The sequence below is a fragment of the Condylura cristata genome, unplaced genomic scaffold, assembly GCF_000260355.1.
Source record: "Condylura cristata isolate star-nosed mole 26May11 unplaced genomic scaffold, ConCri1.0 scaffold00010, whole genome shotgun sequence".
In the NCBI taxonomy this organism is placed as follows: Eukaryota; Metazoa; Chordata; class Mammalia; order Eulipotyphla; family Talpidae; genus Condylura; species Condylura cristata.
The window spans coordinates 36,532,239-36,539,824 of NW_004567111.1; positions in this window are offsets into that span (position 1 = coordinate 36,532,239).

Consider the following 7,586-nt stretch of genomic DNA (forward strand, 5'->3'; position numbering starts at 1 on the left):
GAGCATAAATCTTGATGAAGTTGAGTGCCCAAAGGGTGGCCTATAAAGTCTGGAAACAAAATATTTTGTCATATAACATTACATCAAAATGTCATTTATTCTATATCCAATTATGCTTTTAGATTTGATATTGCTCCTTTAGATAACATTTCATTTACTCCAGCCTTCTTGATTACTATGATGATAGGCCTGTGTGATTTGCAAAGAGTACTGTGAATAGTGGAGTGGTTTGGATAGAGACTTGATTATTTTGTCTTTGGTGGAAGTTGACTCATATGAATTGTCCATTATTCTGATGATGCTGGTGTATAATATAATGAAAACAGTGAGGCTTCCCAATATTATTTCCATTAAAAACAAATAAATAAAATAAATTATCTTAAAAAAAAAAAATGAAGTCTCCAGGACATCAGCAAGTCAGACAATAGTGCACCATGAAAAGACACCACTAGGACTCAGAACTCCCTCCTTTCTCGTAGCTAAGCCAATTCAGTTATCAAACCAAGCTCATATCTAAACCTCCTATGTAGCATTCTCCTGAGGCAGCCCTATCCGTAGTGACCCCTCCTTCCTCTAAAACCGTAGCACTCACAGTCTTACCCACAACATGACAACTAGTTATAGACTATTTTAAATGGTCCATAAGTTCTGTTGAATAAAAAGAGTATAAATAAGGATGTTTGATACTTTGAAAGTGAAAATGTACATTGATGTGTAATGTGTGCATTGTTATTACGATTCTTTCCAACTCATTGGAAATATGTTCATTAGAGGCAGGGAAAATGTCTTATATTCATATCTCCCATAATATCATGCACAGGAAAAATACTTAATAAATAGTGGCTCATTTGAAGTAATGTTCTCTCTTATTTCTCCCCAAGAGTAAGACATGAATAATACTTTTTATAATGCTCAAGTCTTTTAATGAAAGACTGTTGACTATAGCAAGTTATGAAATAGTGTCATTTGTTACAGCATTGATGAGAAAATCAATTTCTGACTGTGACCACTGTCTTTGTGTTTTTTTTTTTCCTTTTTTCACATACTACCTATTTGTGCATGGATTTTTTTCAGGTATTTTGGTTTGCTTCCTAATATGTGCACATGAGGTTCATTGACATGTCTTCATTGTTCTACTGTGTGTGTGTTTCTGTGATGTGCCCTGAGATGGAAGGGATCTTTTACAGAATTGGGTCTAGCTTTGTGCCATGAGTTGTCAGATTAGGCTCCTGCTTCCTTGACCCAGAGCTGGAATAAGCAGTTTGGAAAAAATGAATAAGCATAAACTATTGCTTCACATTAGAAGTGGTTTTGCATCTTCATTTAGAATTTTGGTAATGTTTTTATGATCAGAAGTATTCCCCAGGAACTTAACTCTTGTTTATATTAAATAGTCTAATGAGATTCAGTGGTACAATTGATTAGTGCCTGGTACTTATATATTAATTAGCTTATGGTAAAATTGGTTTCAGCATACATAATTTTATTAAAGTTGCACTTTCCAAGAATCCATCTATAATTAAGATTAAATAAGGAGTTACTGTATTCTGCAGATGAGAGATTTCAGTCACACATTTTGATATGTTATAGATTAGGAGAGCCTTTTGGCATCATTTTCTTGTCATTTGGATTAACTCCCTTCCTAGACCAAGTTCTGCCTCGTGTGGTGATCTTACACACCTTCCTGCTTTGTTCTGTCAAGCTTTCATTGGTTCTCTGCTTTTCCCTTTATACCAAGTTGCTCCTGAAGCAATTCTATTAACCTCAAAAGCACAAATTTTGTCCTGTTCCCCAGAGTTATCCACAGTCATAAGATACATACTTTTCTCACTCATTGATGGTTTATCTTTCCAGTAGATCTCAACTTTAGCTACATATCAGAAACATCTGAAAAAAAAAAAATGCTGGTGTCCAATCCTTATTATCTCAGATTTAATTGACTTTATATAGAGCCAAAGATGCAGTGTGTGTGTGTGTGTGTGTGTGTTTAAATCCCGTGGGAAATTCTAATATGTACCCAGAATTGAGAACATCCCATTTAACTTATGTTCAGCTAAGAAGTTCCTATTTTGCCTTCCTCCTCCATTTAGGTCAAAATTCCTGGCTTAAGGTTTAAACTGTTAAAAGTCTGGCACTAAGAAGTGAAAGCCATTTCAGCATGAGTTCCACCCACCCCCTCCCCAAAGGTGATCCACATGATGAGGCAGACCTCTCCTGACCTGCCTGCTGCTCCACTCAGCAGTGTATTTCATCAGTTAGCCTGTTCTGCTCCCCACTCTGTCTCTGGTGAATCCTTTCACTAACCCTGCATCTCTGGCCTGCACCTCAGCTCTATAAATATATTTTTAAAAAAATCAGCATATGTAACTATAGACATTCACAAAAAGTAAGCAGATCATGACATAAGCTATATAAATCCAAATACAATCATATAAATACACCATGTAGGAGTATTATACTTACATCCCCTTAGGGAAATAACCAGATCTTTGTGTATTTTAAAGGTTTCACCACTAGAAAACACCCAAATAGGTTTAAGAATGACTTAGTTAATATATGAATTATTAGTCGATATGAAATGGAAATCTCTGGCAAGACAAGACCTTGAAAATCTTCACCAATGTACTCTCTTGCCAAGCATTTCTGACAATTATTAATGCTGGAGAAATAAAATTGTCAAGAGGTGTCACCTACTTTGAGGAGAGGTTTGCCATGAGTGGAATTTAGAACTACTCTTCCCACTCAAATGTGCTGCCCAGCAGATGATGTTGCCAGCTATCATCTCTAACCTCATTTACTGTCCACCCAGAGCGCTGTTTCCAGGATTTGAGATGTTAATTACGACTGAGTACAATAGCATGGGATATTTCTCAGCCCATCACTATGTTTTGCATAACACATAAGTGTCTAGAGGGTATGTGAATGGCTAATAAATATATGTGTGTAATAGGTTCCACTAAAATAAAACGATTCACATTAGGATAAAATGCCCCTCTCCATCCATTTGAAACTATTTTATTTAATTGTATCCCATACTATTTGGATCCCTAATCTTTCTGTCAGTAATCAATGGAAAAGATGAAGACATAAAATCTACAAGTCTAACATCTATTTTATCAGGAAAAATTAGCTACTTTGAAATACATAATTATTTTATAAAATGTGGTTTAGAAAATACTGAATATAGTTAATGAATGAGAGTTTTTGGTTGTCAATTTCACTGAATAGGCATTTATGGGTGTTTAGGGAACTTTGGAAACAATTGTAAAAGAACTCAACTAATTGAGGGGTGGACCTTAGTTGAGCACTCTGAGCTGCTGGCCTGAAATTATTATGAAATGATGTCATCTTCCCAAAAACCTGTTCTATGCTGTGAGCCGAGAATAGTCATTTCTGTTTCTGTTCCACCTTCGTTAATTTTAAAGGCTTTTTTTGAGTAATTTAACACATTTTGCTAGGTCAAGATTTTGTTACCTTTCTAAGGATTCAGAGATGGATAATTGAAAAAATCAGAAAGATGTGACAAAAAGTCAGAGTAAGAGATAAAACACATAAATGTGTGATTCCTGAGGCCCCCAACCATGCCACCTTTGTAAATTCACAGACCCATTGGGTGGGCTTATTTTCTTTGTTCTCTTTTCCCCATTAACTAAGAATGTCAAAGTTGGCTTAGTAGCAGTTAGTAGCTCTTTAGAGATAAAATGAAATCCAGTGACATAGTAGTATCATATACTTTAAGTGTGAAAGTTGTTCCTTATGAACTATTATTAATATGGAGTAAATACTGAGGTAACATTTATTTTTCCTTGCTAAGTATCTTAAAAATTAACAGAGAAGATTAATGGAGTAGAAAATTGTCACAACATGATGGTCCCCTGCTGCCATAGCAAGGGTAAGATAAAATCTAGGAAGTAGATAGAGAACAGAAACCAACTTTTTGCAATTAGCAGCTAGCAGTGACTCCAGGATTTTGAGCTACAACTGTTTAATTGACAAGAGAAGAAAAAGGGAGCAGAGGGGAGGAGATAAAATAATTTTCTCCATATTGCATTTTAAAAAAAATACCTGTTTTTAAACTAATGAATGAGAAATCAGAAGGTATTCCTTTCCATGGTGACACATTGGTTAGAGAATAAATTATTCTTTCAGCCTCCTATAGGGTAATGGTAATTGACTTATGGTCCTCCACAACTATTCTGAGCAAGTCTAGGGAACTTCATTTCAGTAGCTAAAAACTTCTACATTAATAGATAATTAGGGCTATATATTACACAATTCCTAGGGCAACATTTATGTGGAATACTCATTGTTTTAGGAGATGAGACTTTTAAACCACAAATGTAGAATTTTCAAAAATAATCATTTATTTTCTTAATTTCTGACTCTGGGGTTCCTAGTGTACATGCAAGAAAATGTGCTCTCTGCCTCTCTTGGAATCCACCCTCAACCCAACCCCAAAATGTATCAAAATACTGATGTTTTGCACATCCAGAGTTTTAAGGACCACAGATATGAGGCAGCTCAAGAAGCTGCCTGGTGAAGTGAAAGAACCTTGGCAGAGACAGTGGGCACACCACTGGAGGATGGGAACATAGGGAGGGGCAGGGTGGTAAAAAGGCTACTTGCAAATACAATCCAAGAGAGGATCAACTGCTCGTAGAACTACAAACAGCAAAAGCTAAGTAAAAAGGCCTTTACTCCTTCCCCTCTGTCCTCCTCATCCATACCAAGGTGTTGGCACTTGGTGTTGGTAGCAGAACTTTAGAAGAAGACAGCAATAGAAATAACTTGTGTTCCTACACCTAGTAGCCAAATAAGGCCAGCAGTCATATCTCAGTAGAAAAAGAGGATAAAATTTAAACAGGAAATTAAGGTTAGACTTATGCTTACCAAAAAATGAGATAGTAGCCATTAGATAGTAGCCATAAGCCATACTTATCAAAAAATGAGATAGTAGCCATAAGCCGGAAATGCTCTGGAATCTCACAGATGTGGAAGATGATGGGGAAAGATCTAGCCACCATAGCTGGATGAAGACAGAACATAGTTCCCTGGCTATGTCATAAACATTCATACCCCTCTTCGCTCTCCACATGTTTTGTTCCATCTTATCTGGCAGCCTGTGGTGCATCCATGTTATAGCCAGTACTTACATGGGCCTCTTCATCTCCATGGCTATTTCCTGAATGTTGAAGCTGACTCCTGCCCCAGAAGCTCCCTCCCGAGGGACAGTTCTCTCTTCTCTATATTGTTTAAACTCTGCTTACTCTTGCCAACATTTTCTCCCTTTTTTACCCTCTATAAGCCCACTCTTGTGGGCTTAGTTTAATTTTTAGAAGAAAACCAGAAGGGACAAAGGCTGATCTATTTCTACACCTGAGGTCAAGTGGAGCATAGAGTATTGGCTTAAATATGGAAAAAGATAAAGGGGAACTAGGTGAAGAAAAAAAAATATGTAAATTATATAGCAAACTTTTACTTAGCTCCACTTGGATTTCTGGTGAAATTTAGTTATCCTTGATCTAATTATATCTTGCTGCTGGATGCTGAAGACATGTATTTAAGCTAGTCACAGTACACTTTATATACTTAGGTGCCTATTTCTTTCCCTATGCTTAGTAAGGGCTGTGTAAGAAAGCAGCAGAGCCTGGTGGTTGAGACTATTATGTCACTCTATGAGTACTCAAAAGCTATTTAACCTCCCTGTGTTTCAGTTTCCCCATATGTGAAAATAGGAATGATAACCACAGTGTCTATCTCACAGGGATTTTATGAGAATAGAAGTAAAGTTTATAAAATGCTTATGAGAATGCATGAGACATATGTGTAAGAGAAGTATTTATTGATAAATTGTTTGCTCTGTTATATTCTAGAGTGTCCGTGAGGCATATATTTACTACATGTCTATTCTTTTACATAGAATCCCAGTAGTTTGCCTCGACTGATTCCTCCATACGTATTTTTGTTAAATGAATGAACGAGTCTGTCTAAGTGTTAGGTATGGTGGGATGAGCACAGCCAGACTATCCAAATAACTACTTTTGAGAAGAACTGGCATTTGAAAGAGATAAATAGACCTAAACTAGTTTGATTCCAGAGAGCCTTTAAACTCATACAATTGTCCAGGGCTTCCTGATTCAATGTCAGCCTACCGTTACATCTGACCAACTATCTATTGTTGTTGTTGTTGTTGTTTTTAAGATTTATTTATTTATTATTTATGCATAGGAGAACTGGTGTTTAGACCAGAAGTATGTGGGGTGAAAGGATTCACCAGAGACAGAATGGGGAGTAGAACAGGAAGAAATACTGAAATATATTCCTGATGGAGAGAGAAACAAGAGAGGTCTGCTTCATCGTGTGGATTAGCTCCCTGTCCTGGGATCGAACTCAAGCTATCAGGGTGGGCCTTCCGGAACTTCCTAGTAGTTATACTGAGACTTGACGCTTAGATCACCAGGGAGGCCATGACAAGCGATATATATTGAATAAACAAAAGATGGCATATACATAAAATAGAATTATTAGCCGGCTTTAAAGTGACAGAAATTCTGACATATAGGGCATGGATAAGTTAAATATGCCTGGCACAAGAGGACAAGTGTTAAAATACTTTACTTATGTGAGATAGGTAGAATTCATAGAGAAAAAAGAATGGTGATTGGCAGGGACTTGGGGTTAGGAGTAACGTCAGGAAGGAATAGTTACAGTTTAATGGGTATAAAGTTTCAGTTTTAGATGAAAAATTTGTGGAGATGGATGGGTATCAGCATTGATGGTGGTAGCAAAACAATGTAAATGTACTGAGTACTACTGAACTTAAAATGGTTAGCATAGTAATCTTTATATATGTGGTATATACAAATATGTTGTCATTGCTTATATAAAATATCTGTAAAAATTAAAAAGAAAAAAATAGTTTTTTTAATTGGCAAAACATTTAAAAATTCATAAGAAAAAAATGGCCTTTAAGTATATGAAAGATACACAACTTCACTTATTAGAAAATATGTATCAAAATACATTTATAGGGGCCTCCCTGGTGGGTCAGGAGGGAGTTAAGTCTCAGTACTATCAAGCCAGCCACTGTGCTCTGACTTTTGGAGAACAATTCAGTCTTGCTATACATTGTTGGTGGGGATATATAATAGCACAGACCATTAAAAGAAATTTAGTAATATTTAGAAAGATGATTTATCTATGTATAAGCAATTTAATCTAGTGATTCCACTTCTAGGAAGTTATTCCAATTACATAGTGATTAAAATAGAGAATCCATATGTACACAAAGGGTTATTTATTACAATATTACTTATAATAGTAAAGATTAGCAAAAAGCCCAAATGTTCATTCACAAATTGACTAAGTTACTGGCATCCTTTGGAATTGAAGGCTATGTAGTTATAAGAAAGTTATTAGAAAGATTATATAAAAATAAATCTGAAATTATCTTATAATAAATAATAACATTGTTTTGCCATTTTGAAACAACAAATATATACTCCATGGTGACTTAGGAATAATTTTGTCAGGACCATGTATCTGTTTTACCAAAGAGGTTGTGAAGCAAAATTTGTCTTTACATA